This window comes from Callorhinus ursinus, unplaced genomic scaffold (assembly GCF_003265705.2).
Source record: "Callorhinus ursinus isolate GAN/ISIS: 27379988/994484 unplaced genomic scaffold, GSC_fseal_2.0 scaffold17, whole genome shotgun sequence".
NCBI lineage: Eukaryota > Metazoa > Chordata > Mammalia > Carnivora > Otariidae > Callorhinus > Callorhinus ursinus.
The window spans coordinates 16,044,206-16,064,032 of NW_027397079.1; the positions used below are offsets into that span (position 1 = coordinate 16,044,206).

Here is a 19,827-nt window from a genome sequence, read left to right on the forward strand (position 1 = left end):
GACAGGTCTCATTCCTTAAGTTTTGTGCCCCACCCCATGTCCTCATCCAGCATCACCAAACCTGCTCCTCTCTATGAGCGGGTGAGTTTACACCAAGGGAGAAAACCCCATCTTGAGCTAGTATTTTTTTCATAATTGCTTCCCTTCTTCCACTTATGTTTTTTTCCCTAAATATGAAAATAGCATACTTGGGGCCCCTGGGTGGCTCAGTCAGTTAAGTGCCTGCCTTCTGCTCAGGTCATGATCTCAGGGTCCTGAGATCGAGCCCCACGTCAGGCTCCTCACTCAGCAGGGAGTCTGCTTCTCCCTCTCTCCCTCCCTCTGTTTGTGCTCTCTCTCTCTCTCTCTCTCTCTCTCAAATAAATAAACTCTTTTTAAAAAATAACATACTCATTGAAAAGGATTCAGAAAATACAGAAAGGGTCAAACAGAAAATTCCTTGTAATCTCAATATCTGTTATCTTTTGTACTAAGAGTAAGGAGTCATATGTCTTGTTTACCAAGCTCTATCCCCCAGATCCTAGAAGAGTAAGCGGCACATAGTAGGTGTCCATTATAACACCTTTTTTTGGTATGAATCAATCCATATTTTTAAAATGAATCAATCAGTATACAGAGATTACATCTTAATATCTGAGTACTTAACTAAGCTCAGCTTAGATATTATCCAACATTTCAAAGCACTTTTTTTGGGTAAACTTGTACATATAATTTTTTTCCGTGCATTCTTATTGTGGTAAAATACACATAACATAAAATTTATGATTTTAACCGTTTTCAAGTATACATTTCAGTGACAGGAAGTACTTTCTCAATTTGTGCAACAATCACTGCTGTCCATTTCCAGAATTTTTTCATCTTCCCAAACTGAAACTCTGTCCCAATTAAACACTAACTCCCCATTCCTTCCTCCCCCAGTGCCTGATAACCTCTTTTTGCTTTCTGTCTCTCTACATTTACACATTCTAGGTACCTCTTATAAATGGGATTTTACAGTATTTGTCCCTTTGCTTCTGGCTTATTTCATTTAGCATAATATTTTCAATGTTCGTCTACACTGGAGCACGTTAAGGCTGAGTACTATTCCATTGTATGTATGTTCCGCATTTTGTTTTTCCATTCAGCTATTGATGAACATTTGGGTTTTTCCAGTATTTACCATTTTGCAACTCCTTTTTTGCACTTTATAATTTCTTACTCATGAGCATTCTCTATTTGTGTTATATATTTCTTATTATATATATGCTATATATTATATATATTCAATATATTATATATACTCACAAATATAATTATATCACAAATTTGGTTATTATTGTCATATATAATTATCCATTTTATTATTTTATTTTGGGGGGGCACATTCTATCTGATTGAGTGACAATTTCCTTATGAGTGCACAAGAGATGACCTAGTCATTCTCCTATGTTTGAACATTTAGGTTACCTCAGACTTTTGCCATGGTAAGGCTGCCACATCCTTGGACATAAAGCTCTGAGTGTGTGACGGATAGTACTGTTTCCCAGTAACAGATTTCTGGAAGGTGCATTACTGTAACAATTATGTTATCTAAACTTCTCTTGATGTTTTCTTTCCAATTTGTTTCTCGTATGGTTTTCCAGAAAGGCTCATGGGTCTTCCAGTTGTTCATGAGAAAGTTAATCATACTCTTTCCACACTGACTGTTTTCATACGACCTGTCTTTGCTGATTTGATTGACGACAATGGTATCTTGTCGGCTGAAGTTGCATTTGGTGGGTTACTGGACCTCACTCGGACAATCTCTAATATGTCCATGTCCCTCACAGCAGCTCTCATGACGTGGGCAGTGGAGAAATCTGTAGCAATGGGGGCGGGGGCGGGCAGGGTGGAAGGATGGGGAACAGGTAGAGGGTGGAGAGTGGGGACTATTTAGCTGTAAGTATGACGATGTGGGTCTCGGGTAAGTTAGACTCTACCTGCCTTTATAATGTACTGAGTACTTAACTAAGCTCAGTCCTCTGCTACAACCTCAGTCATTACAAGCTGGGTCTTCTCAGTTTCTCAGGCTAGTAGGCCGGCTGCAGTTTATCTGCGGTCCCAAATGATTTCTACACAGTTCCTTTGGCTTACCAAAGGTGTTATTATTTGCTTTTTGCAGATGAGGAAATCCAGCCTCTAATAGCTTAAGGAAGTTTTCAAGGAAACACAAGTGTTAGGTAGCCAATCTGGGATTTGAGCTACCTGACTATAAATCTATGCTCTCCCCCCTACATTTGCTTTTTTTTTAAGATTTTGTTTATTTATTTGAGAGAGAGAGAGAATGAGAGATAGAGAGCACGAGAGGGAAGAGGGTCAGAGGGAGAAGCAGACTCCCTGCTGAGGAGGGAGCCCGATGCGGGACTCGATCTCGGGACTCCAGGATCATGACCTGAGCCGAAGGCAGTCGCTTAACCAACTGAGCCACCCAGGCGCCCTACATTCACTTTTTTAAAAGATTTTTTATTTATTTGAGAGAGAGTGAAAGAGAGAGCACGAGCAGGGTGAGGGGCAGAGGCAGAAGCAGACTCCCCGCTAAGCAGGGAGCCAGATGCAGGGCTCCGATATGGGACTCCGGGATCGTGACCTGAGCCAAAACTCAACTGACTTGAGCCACCCAGGTGCCCCCGCCCCTGATGTCCACTTTTAAAAAGCTTCACAAACTTGACAAACGCTGTTAATTTATACCAGGTACATAGAAAAGAATATTTATTTTTCATTTTACTTAGATGTAGCTTTTTTATAGCGTTTTTATATAGATCAATGAGATTCCCAAGTGAATTGGTAAGTGTTAGAATTTTCTATTTTTAATCTTTGGATTTTAAAAGCACAGTAGAATGCAGCAAACACACCAGAATCTAATCCTGGCTCTTCTGCTTGCTGTTTGTGTTCGACTTCGATAGATCATTTAATCGCTCCAAGCCTCAGCTGTAATGACATCCAATTCACGGAGTTGTCGTGACGATTCAATGTGACAATATATGTAACTGAATCTAGCAACGTAGGGGGCGTGCATTTGGTGGCCAATAAAAAATGTTAAAGGTCATGGTGAGATGGCAGTTGGCAAAAAGGAACAAATTGGGGACAATTCAGGGGCAAAGGAACCAATGTATTTATCGCTAGTCTATATCTCTAAGGGAAAGGAAGATACATTTTCTTTAACTTTTTATTGAAGTATAACACAAATACAGAAAAGTGAGCAAATTGTCATACGGCTCAGTGAATTACGCCAAGGAATCACACTCACGTGATCACCTCCAGGACAAGAAATGGAACATTACCAGCAATGCAGAGCCCTCTTGGTTTCCTCTCCCGATCATTTTCCCTTCAGGCCTCCCCAATGGTAACCAACCACTTGCTTGTGGATGTTTAAGCCAATGGACAGAGGCCCCTATCTCAGACCATACACAAAACATAAAGCATCTAAAAAAGTATGGATGACTCTCACAAGCACAATTTTCCGGGGGGGGGGGGGCGGGGGAAGCCGTTCAGGGAAGAATATCATTTACATAAAGTTGAGTAACAATTTCTCAATGTAGCCATATTTGTCAATCTTTTCCCTTACAGTAATACTTTCTGTCTTGTTTAAGACTTCCTGTCAATCGATGATAAAGAAGAAGAGAATACATAATAGAAAAAAAAGAGCCTCTTCAATAAATGGTGTTGGAAAAACTAGAAAACTACATGCAAAAGATTGAAATTGGACCCCCATCTTACACTGTCTACAAAAATAAATTAAATTCAAAATGGATGAAAGATTTGAATGTAAGACCTGAAACCATAAAACTCCTTAAAGAAAACATAGGCAGTAAGCTCTTTGACATCTGTCTTGGTGATGTTTTTTTTTAATTTCCAAAATCAAAAATTAACAAGTGGGACTACGTCAAACTAAAAAGCCTCTGCACACCAAAGGAAACCATCCACAAAATGAAAAGGCAACCTACTGAGTGGGAGAAGATATTTGCAAATCATACCTGATAAGGGGTTAATATCCCAAATATATAAAGAACTCTTAAAACTCAATTCGTTCCATTGAAGTAGCAAACAACAATCTGATTAAAAAATGGACAGAAGAACTGAATAGACATTTTTCCAAAGAAGACATCCAGATGGCCAACAGACACATGAAAAGATGTTCAACATCCCTAATCATCAGGGAAATGCCAGTCAAAACCGCAATGAGATATCACCTCACACCTGTTAGAATGGCTATCATCAAAAAGGCAAGAAATAACAGGTGTTAGCAAACACGTGGAAGAAAGGCAAAGACCTAGTGCACTGGTGGTGGGAACGTTAATTGGTGCAGCCACTATGGACCCAGTATGGAGGTTCCTCAAAAAGTCAAGAATAGAGCATATGACCCAGGAATTCCACTTCTGGGTACTTATCCAAAGAAAACAAAAACACTAACTCCGAAAGATATCTGCGCCCCCATGTTCACTGCAGCATTACTTACAATAGCCAAGATATGGAGACAACTTAAGTGCTTATTGATAGATAGATAAAGAACAAAGATGGGGTAGATATATGTGGAATGGAGTATTACTCAGCCATAAACAAGAATGAGATCTTGCCATTTGCAACATGATGGATGGACCTTGAAGGCATTATGCTAAGTGAAAGAAGTCAGATAAAGGCAAATACCATATAATTTCACTTACATGTGGAGTCTAAAACAAACAAATCAAAACAAAACAAAAATAAACGAACAAACAAAAAAGCCAAGCTCATAAGTACAGAGAACAGATGGTGGTTGTCGGAAGAGAGGGGGAGTCGGGTGGGCAAAATGAATGGAGCGGGTCAAAAAGTACAAACTTCCAGTTATAAAATAAGTAAGTCATGGGATGTAATGTACAGCATAGTGACTATAATTAATAACATATTGCATAATTGAAAGTTGTTAAGAGAGTAAATCTTAGAAGTTCTCATCACAGCAAAAAAATGTACCTATATATTGTGACTGATGGTAACTAGACATTGTAGTGATCTCTTTGTAGTGTACATGCAAATATGAAATCATTATTTTTTTTTAGATAGGAAAAGCATTTATTCGAACATTTTACTGTTGTCCTAAGAATTTCAAAAGTGGTTCATGCTTGTTGGAAAACAATTAGAATCATAAAGATGCATATAAAGTAGAAAGTGAAATTCCTTTTTCCTTCAGCTCGTAATCCCTAGAGATGAACAGGGTGAGTTTGGAGTTTTTTATCCTCCAAGAATTCTTGTAATTCTGTATTATAGACTTCATTTTAATAGTAGGAATCCATTATAATATAGTATTTTACAACTTAATTTTGTACTTAATAATATATTATGGCTACTTTTTTCCATGTCCTTACATGCTGATCTACCTAACAATGTATTTTCTTTTTTCTTTTTTTTAAATCATTACGTTGCACACTTGAAATGTTAATTATGCCTCAAAAATAAATAAAAATAAAAAACTTAATTTTTGCTTGTTGTTAGGCTAGAAGGACACAATTGATTCTTGTATATTGGTATCCAATAACTTGGCTAACTAAACTCACTAATTAAATTTAATAATTTATCTGTAGATCTTTTGGGGTAGTCTATGTACATCACCAAATTGTGAATAGGAGCTGTTTTTATCCTTGTGTTCATATTCTTATACTTGTTTTCCTTATCAAATTGGCTAGGACAGTTTTGTCTCACTCTCAATTCCAGAGGGAATGCTTTTAACATTTAATCATGCTTGTGTAAGATTATTTATAGGTGCATTTTATTAGATTCAGGCAATTTTATTTATATTTGCTAGAAGTTCTAATCATGAATGTATATTGAGTTTTGGCAAGTTCTTTTTCAGCATTTATTTAGAAGGTAATATGATGTTTTCCCCTTCATTCTTTTAATGTGACAAATTTCATTTTTTTCAAACATTAAACCATTCTCTCTTTCTTTGTTCCAAGCATGCTGGATTTATTTTTTTTAAGATTTTATTTATTTGGGAGAGAGAGGGAGAGGGATCACAAGCTGGGGCAGGGGCAGAGGAAGAAGCAGACTCCCCGCTGAGCAAGGAGCCCCATGTGAGGCTCAATCCCAGGATCACTGAGATCACGACATGAGCCGAGGGCAGACCGACTGAGCCACCCAGGCGCCCCCATGGTGGACTTATTTCATTTTACTCTGCTGTAAAACCAAGGATTCCATTACAGCACAGAGACCATTATATTTCTAAAAGTCTTGAAAAAGTGGTGTGGCACATGCAAGACATGAAATACAAACTGGAGGACTGGGTCATTTCCTTTACAACATGACACTACACTGTTACTGAGGCACGCAGGTAAACTAACAGTACAGCACCAGGCTGAAATGTACCACAGACATGACAACTTCCAGGCGTGCCTTCAAGCACCGACCTTAGGATGGACTTCCAGTCTGTAGACTTCGGCGTGGGGAAGATTACCATTCTTTGGAAGAACAGAGAGTTCACACTTCTGAAATTGCACAGGAGAATTTTAAGGCCAAAACACAGCAGGTTCACGTCTCTTCATCGCCAGGGACAAAACTGATGCTTTTCTCAAAACCACATTAAGCTTCTTAGTTCGAATCCCACCCCAACCTTGTGACCTCCTGCACTGAAGTTCTTTTTAATCAGTTAAAGCTGATGCGGTTGGTTTGACGCCTGGTTGAAAGGTTGGAGTATAACCCAGTCCAATCAGGCTGGGATTATTTGCTTTAGCAGATAAAGGAGTTCTACAAGCCAGTGTGTAGTTAGCAGCAACGTCAAAACAGGTGTTAGTGCTAGCTATGTGAGCAAGGCTCACTGGTGGTCCAATCTTCTCATTTTAAGCTCCTGGTAGATACAACCTCCAAGTTCAGTGCCATCATTTACTTGAGGGTGCAGCTGGAGGTCTGCAGCCTTGTAACCCAGGGCAAAATTATTCTGTGACTGTTTAGATTTGGCTCTGTCAAAACTCATCTGAGAGCCAGCAAGCCAACCTTCAAAGGCTAACACAACCCAATCATAAATGGTTGGTTCAGAAAAATCTATATCAACATTACTGTTGAGACGGAAACAATCTTATTGATAGGGGACTTCAATTTCCCACTCTTCTGTCCTGTGTTCAGTACAAATATGGTATCGAGAGTCTGTTTCAACCCTTCAACCAACTTACTCTCCAAAGACATTTCTGCCTCAAGGGAGTTGTCTCTTTCGTTTTTGGTTGAAAATAAGTCCCTCGTTATAGATCTTATATTTGGTCTCTAGGTTGTCTGATGCTTTCCCTGTATCTGTGGAAGCATGACTGGAAGTAGAAAATTCCACTCCGCTACAGGATTGGGTTCTCAGATCTACTGACTATACCAAACACAAGTCCTCTGTTGAAGACATCCTTGGCAACCATTTCTAGCTCACAGTAAGTCAGCGTGTCACATGTATCTCCAGCCAGATGACCTCTCTCCATTCTGTCAGGGCAACCCAAATGGTAAACTATTCTTGCCTTCCTGGAATAGTCCACTTTAGTCACAGTGTATTCACCAGACATTGCTGGATTTGTTTTGCTAATAGTTCATTTAATTTTTTTTTACATTTATGTAAAACATGTTATACTGGCCTGTTATTTTCCTTTTTTATAATGTTCTCATCAGCTTTTGGTATCAAGGTAACACTGGCCTCAGAAGACAAAATGGAAAGTGTCTCACTTTCTATTCTCTGGAAAAGTTTATGTACAACTGGCATTATTTCTTTCTCAACTATTTGATAAAACTCACCAGTGAAGTCATCTGGATTTGAGGATTTTTTATGGACAGTTTAAAATTATTCATTCCATTTCTTTCATTGTTACAAGCCGATAGAGATTTTCTTGTGTCCATTTAGATAAACTGTGCTTTTCTAGAAAATTGTCCATTGGTTAAAAAAAAAAAAATTCTAGTTATTTACATAACATTAGTTTTAATATCCTTACAATATTTCAAATATTTGTAGGATCTATAACAGTGTCCCCTCTTCCATTCTTTTTTTTTTTAAGATTTTATTTATTCATTTGACACAGAGAGAGAGAGCATGAGAGCACAAGCAGGGGGAGCGGGAGAGGGAGAAGCAGGCTCTCCACTGAGCAGGCAGGGACCCTGACGCTGGGCTCCATCCCAGGACCCTGGGATCATGACCTGAGCCGAAGGCAGATGCTTAACTGACTGAGCCACCCAGGCGCCCCATCCGCATTCCCATTCTTAACATGGCTTATTTTTACCTTTTTTTCCCTTGATCTCACTAGGGAATTAGGACTTTATTAGTCTTTTCAAAGAACCAACTTCTAGTTTTGGTGAGCCTCTCTATTCTATATTTATCTTATATTCCATTCAGTTCTCCTCTTGTCTTTATGATTTCCTCCCTTCCACTTTGAGTTTGATATTTGTCCAACTTTCTGAGGTAGATGCTTAGATCACTGCCTTTTCAGCTTTTCTTCTTTTCTATTGTATGTGTTGTAAGCGTATAAATTTTCCTCTAAGTATCACTTTAGCTGCAACTGACATGCTTTGCAATATTTTCATTATCATTCTGGTAAAATATTTTCTAGTTTCCATTGTTATTTCTTCATTGATTTATGGGTTATTTAAAGAGTAATTCTTTCTTTTCTTTTTTTTCCTTTTAGTTAGAGAGAGAGCAAGCATGGGGGCTAGGGGCAGAGGGAGAGGAGAGAGAGAATCTTAAGCAGGCTCCATGCCCAGCACAGAGCCCAGTGTGATGCTCAAATTCATGACCCTGAGATCATGGCCTGAACTGAAATCAGGAGTTGGTCACTTAACCGACTGAGCCACTGAGGTGCCCCTTAAAGGATAATTCTTAATTTCCATACCTAGAGGGGTCTTCAAATTATCTTTTTATAATTTATTTCTAATGTGATTCCACTACTGCCAGACAACAAACTGTGTGATTTCAATCCTTTGTTTTTCATTGAGATTTGACTTAAACCTAGCATGTGGTAGTTTTTATAAATACTCCAAGTGTAATTTTAAAAAGTATAATCTACAGTGTTAGGTGAAATATTCTTTAGATATCAGTTAGGTCAGATTTGTTAATTGTGAAGTTCAAATCTATATTTTTTTGCCTCCTTAAAGACAAAGGCATGTGAAAATTTTATCTATTTCCTCCCATAGTTACGTTGATTTTTGCTTACACATTTTGAGGCTCTTTTATTAAGTGCATACAGTTTTAGAATCATTACATATTTCTGGTAAATTAAACTCTTTATTATAAAATAGTCTATCTCTATCAATAATTTTTTCCTTGAAGTCCACTTTGTTTGATATTAATATAATAACCCTCGCTTTTTTTGGTTAATGTTTACATGGTACATCTCTTTTTTATTCCCTTACTTTCAATATTTCCTTGTCCTTACCTTTGGGATGTGTTTCTTGTAAGCAGCATATGGTTGTTTTCTTAATCCAGATCTACCATCTTACCGTTTGCTTTCAGTTGTCCCACCTACTCTATATTTCTTTTCTTACTTTTACATTGATTGTTTCCGTTATTTCATTTTCCCATTTATTTTGGTATTAATACATTATTTTACTATTCTTTTAGTAGTTACCCTAGATATTATTACATACACCCTTTTTGAAAAAATTAACATCAAATACAAATACTTTTATCTCTTCCTGGACAATGCTAGGACCTTGTAGCACCTTAACTGTCTATACCTTCTTACCCAACTTAGATGCTATTTTTTCCATATGTTTGTCAATTTAATTAACTTTATTAAGATGGAGTTGATACTCCATAAAATGTTCCTGTTTTAAGCATACAGTTTGATGAGTTCTGACAAATGTATGCACCCACAAAACCAACATGATATAGAACATTTACTTCACCCTGAAAAGTCGTCTCATGCTCAGGCATTTATCGACCTGATTTTTGTTATTATAGGTTTGTTTTGTAGTCTTTTGTGTTCGACTTCTTTAAGATCATCATGTTTTGAGATTCATTCATGCTCTTACAGATATCACTAGTTCACTGTTATGTATAGCTGAATGATATTCTGTTGTGTTAATAGTCCACAATTTGTTTATACAGTTGCAATTTGATGGATATTGGAATTGCTAGGTCACATATAGGGTATGTTTAATTTTTTTTTTGAAGAAACTACCAAATTGTTTTCCAAAGTGGTTTTGCCATGTACTTAGATTTTTATATATTTCAACCCCATTAAATTTTATTACCATGATTGCAATCATCAATATTTATTTATATTTCCTTGTCTGTGCATCTTTTATTTTTCTCTTCAGGCTTTTTTGCATCTCTGAACTGCTATCTGGAATCATTTTCTTTCTGACTGAACAACATCTTTCAATCTTTTCATTAGTGTAGGTCTGCTGATGATGAATTCTCTTTTTGTTTATTTTTGAGGATATTTTGGCTTTTATTGTTTCTATTGGAAAATGAATGGTCAGTCTTATTGTCACTACTTTGAAGGTAATTTTCTTCTTTCATTTGCTACTTTTAAGACCTTTTTTACCCTTCATTTACGGCATTTGTACTGTGGGGGGCTTAGGTGTGTTTTTATAGTTACCATCTTGGTTCTATTGTGCTTCTTGAATTTGTAGTTTGATATCATCCATCCATTTTAGAAAATTCTCCGTTGTTATCTTGGCAAATAGCAATACCGTTCAATTCTCTTCTTTCTTCTCCTTCTGGACAGCAATTGTGCATATCATAAAACTTTTCACTGTATCTTTTATGTTTCTTCGTCCTTTTCTGCATTTATTACTCTTTTGTTTCTCTGTGCTTTTATTTTGCATTTTATTACTGATCTTTCAGTTCCCTAATTCTCTCTCCAGCCGTTAAACCCATTATCAGTTTTTTTCTGTTCTAGAAGTTTCATTTTTAAAATAATTTCCATTTTTCTGCAAAAATTCTCAATTATGTCTTTTATCTCTGTAAACATATTAGGTACAGTTATTTTGAGGTCTGTGTCTGATTACCCAGATACCCATAAGTCTATTTTTGTTGTGTTTCCCACCTTGGTTATCTATCACAGTAACTTGTCTCTTCATGGTCTTGAATATTTTAAAACAAATATTGGATATTGTATATGGAAAATTGTAGACAAAAACTGAAGTTTAGGATGATAGTCTCTTTCAGTAGAGAGGATTTATGTTTTTCTTCTTGTTAATAGCTAAGCGTTCAAGCTATCCCTGATAACCTGAGTTCAGTCAAGGACTGGGATTATTTGTAGCTGCTTTAGTACCTTTGAGATCAGATTTTTTATAGTTCACAGTTAGTCCCCAGGTGCAGCTGTGTAGCTTATCCAAAGCTTAGAGGGGTATTTGGATCCTCCTCTTTGGTAGTTTCTGAACTCCAGGGTTTTCTCCTTAACTTCATGAATTTGTCACCCTCTGTTGAACTCCTCAGCCTCTCATCCACCTCTTCTGGAAGCTCCAGAGACCCAGATGTAATGCCCATCTCCTTGTGTTTCCTTCTTTTCTAAGATCTTGCCTCCCTGATTCTTCACTGACTTCTTAATTCCTTGATGCCTTCAAACACTTTTTAAAAAAATGATTTTTCAGCTCTTCTAGTTCTTAGCAAAAAGAGTAATCTGAATTACTTAGGTTACCCACAATCAGAAGGAGAACTCCCAGAACAAAAATCTTTAGGTATAAATGAAAAGAATCAGAGTGAAAAAAAAGGTAGGCTACAAAATATTAGAAATCATATGTGTATGAACATACCTATGAAGAACATAAACAGTACAAGTGAAACGTAGCTTTAGCTTCTCAGTAGTCTTCAATACCTCTGTTATCTTCTATATATTTTATCTCCTGTATATATTCTACTCTATGATTAATCACCTCCCTACTTTGGTACATTTGCCTGGGAAATGTAATGAAATTTGTTATATAAACCCCAATTTTCAATTCTTAGTGAGAATATAGAAGAAATTGAGAGGGGGAAAGATGAATGATATATATTACAGTTACCTAGGTAATAAAATAAGATTATAAGATGCAAATGGTCAATCAATTATTAGGGACAAAACAATTGCCATCCAAAACATGAACTGATAAGAAGATGTGAGAATAGTAGAGATTTAAAATATAAAAATTAGGATAACTCTATGGTTGCTGTTAATGGCGGGGAATAAAAGCCAAACTAAGAGCAGAGTAGTATTAATAAAACAAAAGCACAGTAGCATTTGAAAAAAAAAAAAGAAAGAAAGAAAGCAATCTTCAAAGAAGCTTTATCACCAACAAAAATAATAGAAAATGAAGTGGTGGTAAAATAAAAATCAAGGAAATAAAATTTCTTAAACAGAAAACTTTCAATATCAATTCTTGTTGAAAAATCAGTTTTCCATAGTTAATCTATTATTTTCTGCCTCAAGAGTTACAATGCATATCATGTATTTCAAGAATTTTTGTTACGTTAGGACTTTATCATCAGTTTTTTTAGGATTAGCACTTTGAACATAGTCTTTATTGGGAAGATGGAAATGTCAAATGTGTATGGGAATCGGAAGAATTTACATAGACCCAGTTGATCCTGAACAATGCTTTTGGAATAAATTCCTGGTATAATTTGTGTTTTCCTTGTATTGGCTTCTTTTTCTTAAAACTCTGCTTACGAAAGGATTCCAGTGAAGTGGTTAAGCAATGACTTTAAAGGAGAGTACAACTTCCAGGGTTGCAGCAATCTAGTGCCACTCTTCCATGTCAAAAGATGCACTTATAAATGCAGGAGAGGAAAGGAATCAGAATTATTAAGAATGAAGGATGAGAAGCAGTCCAACAAATATTTTAACTTAAAGTCATCTCTTGGTTATTAGGACAAGAAAGTGTACTGAATGAGGTTGAAAGCCGAAGTAGCCAACTAAAGCCAGGACCTAAGAGCTTCGTGATCAGTTTCCTTGAAAATGAAAGAGAACATCAAGTACAGCACCGCAGGTGCTCAAGCCTGGTACATTCTAGAAGTCAACATGGAGCATATAATGCTAGATAGACACAAGAATGTTCAGCTCTTTTAGTCTTGCTTTTGTTTGTTTGTTTTTTTTTTAAGATTTTATTTATTTATTTGAGAGAGAGAGAATGAGAGATAGAGAGCACCAGAGGGAAGAGGGTCAGAGGGAGAAGCAGACTCCCCGCCGAGCAGGGAGCCCAGTGCGGGACTCGATCCCGGGACTCCAGGATCACGACCTGAGCCGAAGGCAGTCGCTTAACCAACTGAGCCCACCCAGGTGCCCCTTAGTCTTGCTTTTGTAACTGAAGAACTACTTGATAATATGGAGAGTATATTAGAGAACATATATAGTAATGCAGAACACAAATCTGGTGTTCGAAAACTGAAAACTAGGTCCGGAAAGACTTCACACAAGCCATCAAAATATGAGGTCAGAATATGAGTGAAAGTGCAAAGATTGCGCTCTCAAAATAGGATACAATTCTCTTAACCTGGACTTCTGACTTGATGTTTCCTCTATGAGTTTCTTTTCACTTACTGTTATGAAAAGTTTTGATGAAACCATCCACTGTACTGCCCCAGAAATTCTCTTGTTTTTGAGTTATCCTAAGTTGTCTTTAGTTGTTTCAAAGAATGGTATGAAATCCACAAACAAATGAACTAATAGTTTTTGGGTTTTTTTTTTTTAAGATTTTATTTACTTGAGAGAGAGAGCACAAGCAGGGGGAGCTACAGAGGGAGAGAGGGAGGCAGCCTCCCCACCGAGCAGGGAGCCAGTGGGCTCAATCCCAGGACCCTGGCATTATGACCTGAGCCCAAGGCAGACGCCCAACTGACTGAGCCACCCAGGTGCCCCAAATGAGTTAATCGCTTTAATTTGCTTTAACTACAAACTAAATATATACCAGAAGGGATTTAAGGAGATCCCATGGAGTGTCATAAAACAAAATAACCCAGGAGTACATCCTTTCTAAGCAGTGTGGTAATCACTGCATTATCTAGAGTGTATCTGAAAACACTATATAGTTACCATACATGTGTCTTAAAGTGATCTGAAGCTACAACGTATTAAAAAAAAAAAAAAAAACTAATGAACTGAGCGAAAAAAGCTTGCTTCAGGGATACAGAATCAAAACAGTTGATGGATTTATGCTTTTTTCTTTTCATCACGTTGAGTCATGTGCTACTTGTAAAACTACTGTCTCTCGGGTTCTGACTTACCCCTTATGCTCCGCTTTGTAACGCGGGGGCTGGGACTCTACGCACCATTTTCTTGTGCATGCTGGCTCCCTCGTGGAGTGCCAGTGAGGAGCACTGGAGGAAGACTAAGAGGCAGGAAGAAGGAAAGGGACCTACTCCTTGCGGTGGCTTCCTGTTCTGGTCAGCGTCAGAAGCCCCACTTCGTCCCCACTTTGTCCCCACTGAAGCTGCACTTTGTTCCAGAGGAAGCGCTTTGCAGTCCTCCTAACATTTGGAGCCCCTGCCTCATTGTCCCCTCAGGGAGGTCACCACTAGCTGCTGGCCTCTTGTCCTCAGAGCTGGAGGCTTTTTCTGCTCTGTGGGCCTTTCCTTTAAGCTCCTACATTTTCACCATGCCAACAGCTTCCCTTTGTTGGAAGCCTCGAGGGGCCCTCTGCTTCCTGTAGTCGCTAATTCAGTCTATAAAATGTGACACCTTAGTGTTCCATTTTTGCCTTGCGGGTTACTTTGATGGGCGGAGTAACAGTCCCGCCCAAAGACATCCACAGCCTAACCCCCAAAACCTGTGAATATGTTACCTCACACGGCCAAAGGAATTTAGCAGTTCAAGATCTTGAGATGGGAAGGTTATCCGGGATTATCTGCATGGGCCCAGTGTCGTCACAAGGGTCCTCACGAGAGGGAGGTAGAGGCTCCAAGTCAGAAAAGTGGGTGTGACAATGGAAGTGGAGGTTGCAGTGATGGGAGGGCCACTGAGACAAGAAATGCAGGTGGCCTCCGGGAGCAGGAATAGGCAAGGAGTCAGCACAGATTCGCTGGAGCCTCCAAAAGGACCACAATTCTGCTGACACCTTGATCTTAGCCCAGTGAAAATGATTTTGGGCTTCTGACTTCCAGAATTGTAAAGTACCAAATCTGTGTTGTCTCAAGCCACTCCGTGGGAGGTAATTTGTGAATCGCGGTAATAGAAACCTACTCTAGTTACCTAGTTAATAACACTTCACATTAAATTCTGTCTGTTAGACCAACTGCTGTGGTGCGTATGTCCTGACCTCACCCTGACTGATTCAGGTAGAACTGCAGATCTAGTTCTGTATTATTAACAGCTTAAGTACTGCCCAGTTATTTTATTTGACTATTTATTGTATTAGAATCATCAGGTCTCAATTACCCTCCCCAAGGTTCCCATGTGCTTGTGATGACATACTGAGCATTGCATGTTTTAAAAATAGTCTTCCTATTTGTAAAGTTTTGTCCTTCCTATCGAGGCCAACTTCACATTATAGACTAGAATGTAAAAACATATGAACTACATTAGAAATGAAAACAAAAGACACTTACCGGTTTGTCAGGTTGTTGTGAACATCAGGGAAAACCAGCATGAGACCCATGGCACTCATTATGGTGGAAAGCAGAGAACACCTGGAGGCTGAGAGCAGGGGTCTGGTTAATGAGGAAATGAGCGAACATTACTTACCTGGACATGAAGGTACAATCCAGGAACTAGAAGTCCAGGAAGACTGGGAGACTGTGTCAAGTGCAAACTCTAGGAATGTAGCAAAGGTATGAAGTCATAGCTGCACGTAGTGCTTCCGGTAGTTGAACCAGATCCAGTGTTCAGGAAATGCCCAGGGGACTAGAAGCAAGGCTGCCATCATGGTTGGTAGTAGACAAATAGAGTTCATAGTCCAGGGGTGTCTACAAAGGCAGTAACGAGCAAGTAGATCCACAAGAGGGTCTCTTTTTTTCTTTTAAAGATTTTATTTAGTCATTTATTTATTTATTTATTTATTTATTTATTTATTTATTTGAAAGAGAGAGCATGAGCAGAGGGGAGGAGCAGAGGGAGAGGGAGAAGCAGACTCCCCATCAAGCAGGGAGCCCGCTGATGTGGGGCTCAATCCCAGGACCCCGGGATCACAGGATCACGACCAGAGCCAAAGGCAGACACTTAACTGACTAAGCCACCCAGGTGTCCCCACAAAATGGTCTTTGATCTCTATTTCTCAAAGCAGATACATGGATATGTGTAGTTTTTACTCTGATTTCTGTAACATCTACCCCTCCGTGTGAAAATACGCAAGGACTCCAAGCCGATTTAGAGTTAAGTACATATACATAAAATATATTTAATATATGATCTATGTAATATATTCATATTTCTACAAATTTATGTTTTATATATTGTTACTTAATATTATGTTTATATTTATATATATATAAAGAGATTTATTTTAAGGAATCAGAGCATGTAATTATGGAGGCTGGGAAGTCCAAAATCTGCAGGATGGGGTCGCAGTCTTGAGACGCAGGAAGAGATGATGCTGCAATTCAAGTCCAGAGATTGTCGGCTGGCAGAACTCCTTGCTCTGGGGAGATCAGTCGTAATTCTAGTAAGACCTTCAACTGGTCGTATGAGGTCCACCCACCTTATGGAAGTCAATCTGCTTTACTCAAAGTCCACTGATTCAGATGTAAATCTCGTCCAGAAACACCTTCATAGAAACATCCAGATAGGGACGCCTGGGTGGCTCAGTTCGTTAAGCGTCTGCCTTTGGCTCAGGTCATGATCTCGGGGCCCTGGGACTGAGCCTGCTTCTCCCTCTGCCGACCGCTCCCCCTGCTTGTGCTCTCTCTCTGACAAATAAATAATAAATTAAAAAAAGGAAAAGAAACATCCAAATTAATGTTTGACCAAATATCTGGACGTCATGGCCCAGCCAAGTTAATACATAAAAGTAATCATGACAACCCTCTTGCCTAGCTAATGAGGTAGAGGAAGATACTATGTTTTAAGAGTAGAGGATATTAACATAGCCCTGCTGTAAGTTTTTATTCTCTCCAATATCCTGAAGATAATAGAACAATTTGAGAACTAAGTTATGTAATGCACTCTTCAAATGCTGGGTCCAGGTTAAGCAAACCAAATTTATTTTGTTCCAAGGTTTTTAAAAAAGTACAATTACAGTAAAACATCACATATTTAAAAAGAAGTAATCTGAGAAACTTTTTCTTATATAATGTAATTACAAAAAGAGAAACAATCGTCTCCCTTTAAGGGAGGGTTAAGAAGCAAAAGTTTCTATAACACACATGCTTCTTCTTTTTTTTTTTTTTGTCTAAAGGAAAAGCAACTGTATAAAACATAAGACTACCAATTATAATAGCAAGACAAATTGAAGAAGTGAGAAGTGACACTACATAGCTAAAAGAAACAATAACCCTGAGACTTCTGATTGCTTTCTACTTCTTCAGCAATCGTGTGGGGATCACTTAGTGACTGAGTAAAGTAGTGCTATGCATCCCAACAGCCCCTGAAGGTATTATAGTCCCAGAGCACACAATGATAATTAAGAAAAATAACTGAGTTATTAAATTGGCTTATATTCAGTAAAACACTGAATCTGTAAGAGAGAATAGATATTGAATCGAGATAGAAAACTGAATGCATGTTTCTACCCAAAAGGTCCAGAAAAAAAAAGACCTTAAAACATTTTAAAAAATGAATTAAAAAGAGAGAGAAAAAAAATAAGAAGCACAACCAGAAAGCTTCATTGAGAAAATTCACAAATGATAAAAAGTAGATGGGATCCTATTAATGGCGGAAACCCTAATCCAAAACACAGGTAGGAAAAGGTAGCTATGGTGTCAAGGAGAACTTCTGGCAGAACTTCAGGCTCAGGGTCAAGGGAAGAGGGAGCAGAAGTAACTGAGTCAATAAGCAACTTGGCAACTTGAACAGCCGAGGAAGGTGGATTATTCCTCCTTCCCCTTCTCGTGCGGAGACAGGGCATCAGCAGAGGTCAGCCCCGGTGACAGCAGGGCTGGTCGGGCGGAGCGTAATGGAGGACCCGGGGCCACTGCCCCCAAAGAGATCTGAGAAGTGCCTTAGATATCCAAGGGGGGTTTTCAAATAGGCAGGTGTTGGTTCTGGAACTCAGGGGAAAGGTAGGGACTGGAGAGACCAGCTTGGAGTCATCCTGCACCTACAGATTTGACCTCCATGATGACCTCTGAGTGTGATTTCATTAAAGGAACCAGTAGGTTTCCTTGGACTGTAACAATGCTCACATCTTCTTGGAATTCCGGTGTCTATTTAGATCACAGTGGAGTAGAGTACCTGACTGTTAGCCCTAGCTGATGGGAGCACCCATCGCTGCAAAGAAGAGGAAAGAGACAAGAAATACATGCACAAGAAAAAAAAAGGTATTGTGAAATATTTCCATGCCAATAAATACAGCTCTACCATATAGTTTTTCTATGACTTCAGAGATTTCCATTTTATAAATTTATAACTCAGTTAACCCAATCTACGTTCTTGGACATTGAATTTTTTCCTATCATAAATGTTGCACCCAGTTTTGAACTGCAGTCTGGTTATTTCTTGAGATAAATTCTTAGAAGAGAGTTTGGCAGATTACACAATATGCTTTTAATGGATTTTTGACATGTATTGCCAAAGTGCTCTTCAGAAATGTCGTACCAACATATACTCCCACCATCAGTGACCCCTTTTCCTACACCATTGCTAACTTAGGCATTATCATTCTTTGAAATCTTTGTCAATTATTTGGGTGAAAAAGGTAACTTATGGTGGTTAAAATTTACATTTCTTTGCTTACTTTTTTTTTACATTTTTATTCAAGTCCAATTTATCAAGCTGTTAAAGATGCAACAAGAAAAGTGCAACCTAGTGCTGCTTCTTTTCCCCAGGGTGACTTGTATGGTGGCAGATTTTATCCAACAGGCTTTCACAAGTATCTTTGGACCCAGACATCTGAGTGGTCACACAGCAAGATACGGGTCGACTGAGAAATCTGAGCCTGTGTCCCAACCCTTTGCTTCTTACGCTGAAACAATGGTCTTTCACAAGACAGCAGAATAGTATCTTAAGGCTGAGGAAATATATATCTCTTTTAAACAGAGTTCGCCTAATGATGAAAGACCTTTGCTGTCCCGGAAGGATTGGAGAGGAAAAAAGAGGAAAAAAAAAAAAAAAAAAAAAACCCTGCAGAAACCAGAGAAATGAGAATGTGAAATTGCCAGCTTCACAACTTCATGAAAAGCAGTTCCAACAGCAAGAAGCCCTTTGCTTTCTGGGCCAAAGATCAATCAAGAGCCTACTCTTCACGCATCCCCTCTAACAATTTAGTAGGAAACTTCGTAACTCTAAGATGATTAAAAGGTTTCTTGTGCAGTGTCTGCAGTTTGGGTTGGTGGTTTAGTCCCGCTGCCTCTGTTACTGATGTCAAGTGGTGAGAGCTTTGGCTGCCCCACCGTTAGGGACCCAGGCTTGCTTGGGTCAGTTGCAAAATGGGCTGAAGGCTTTTGAGGTTTTAGAGGTTTACAAACGATAGCCTGCCATGGCTACAAAATCATAAAGTGACATTTTATCACACAGTCCATGAAGTGCTTGGGTTTTCTCTATAAAAACAGAAATAAAAACAGACATTGCATATGGTCACCTTTTCTTTAAAAAGGGAGAAAAAGACCTACTTCCAATTCAAGCAGGTATTGATTATTGCAGAGAAGTCAAGGCTTTTTGGAATGAATTGCTTGTACGGGGCACGGGAGTGCAGGCAAAATGCTGATGAAATTGAGAAACAGAAGGGTTTCAAACTGAAGGGTGGAAAAAGTCTGGTGATGCTCAAACCATAAGGAAGCACTTCACTTATAACAAAAATGTGCTTCAGCCA

At 38.5% G+C, this 19,827-nt stretch overlaps 1 pseudogene; it reads right to left on the reverse strand.

The window, feature by feature from the left end:
- Nucleotides 1-6,556: 6,556 nt before the first annotated feature.
- On the reverse strand, nucleotides 6,557-7,442 carry LOC112834538 (non-selective voltage-gated ion channel VDAC3 pseudogene; annotated as a pseudogene).
- Between the last annotated feature and the right edge of the window lie 12,385 nt (nucleotides 7,443-19,827).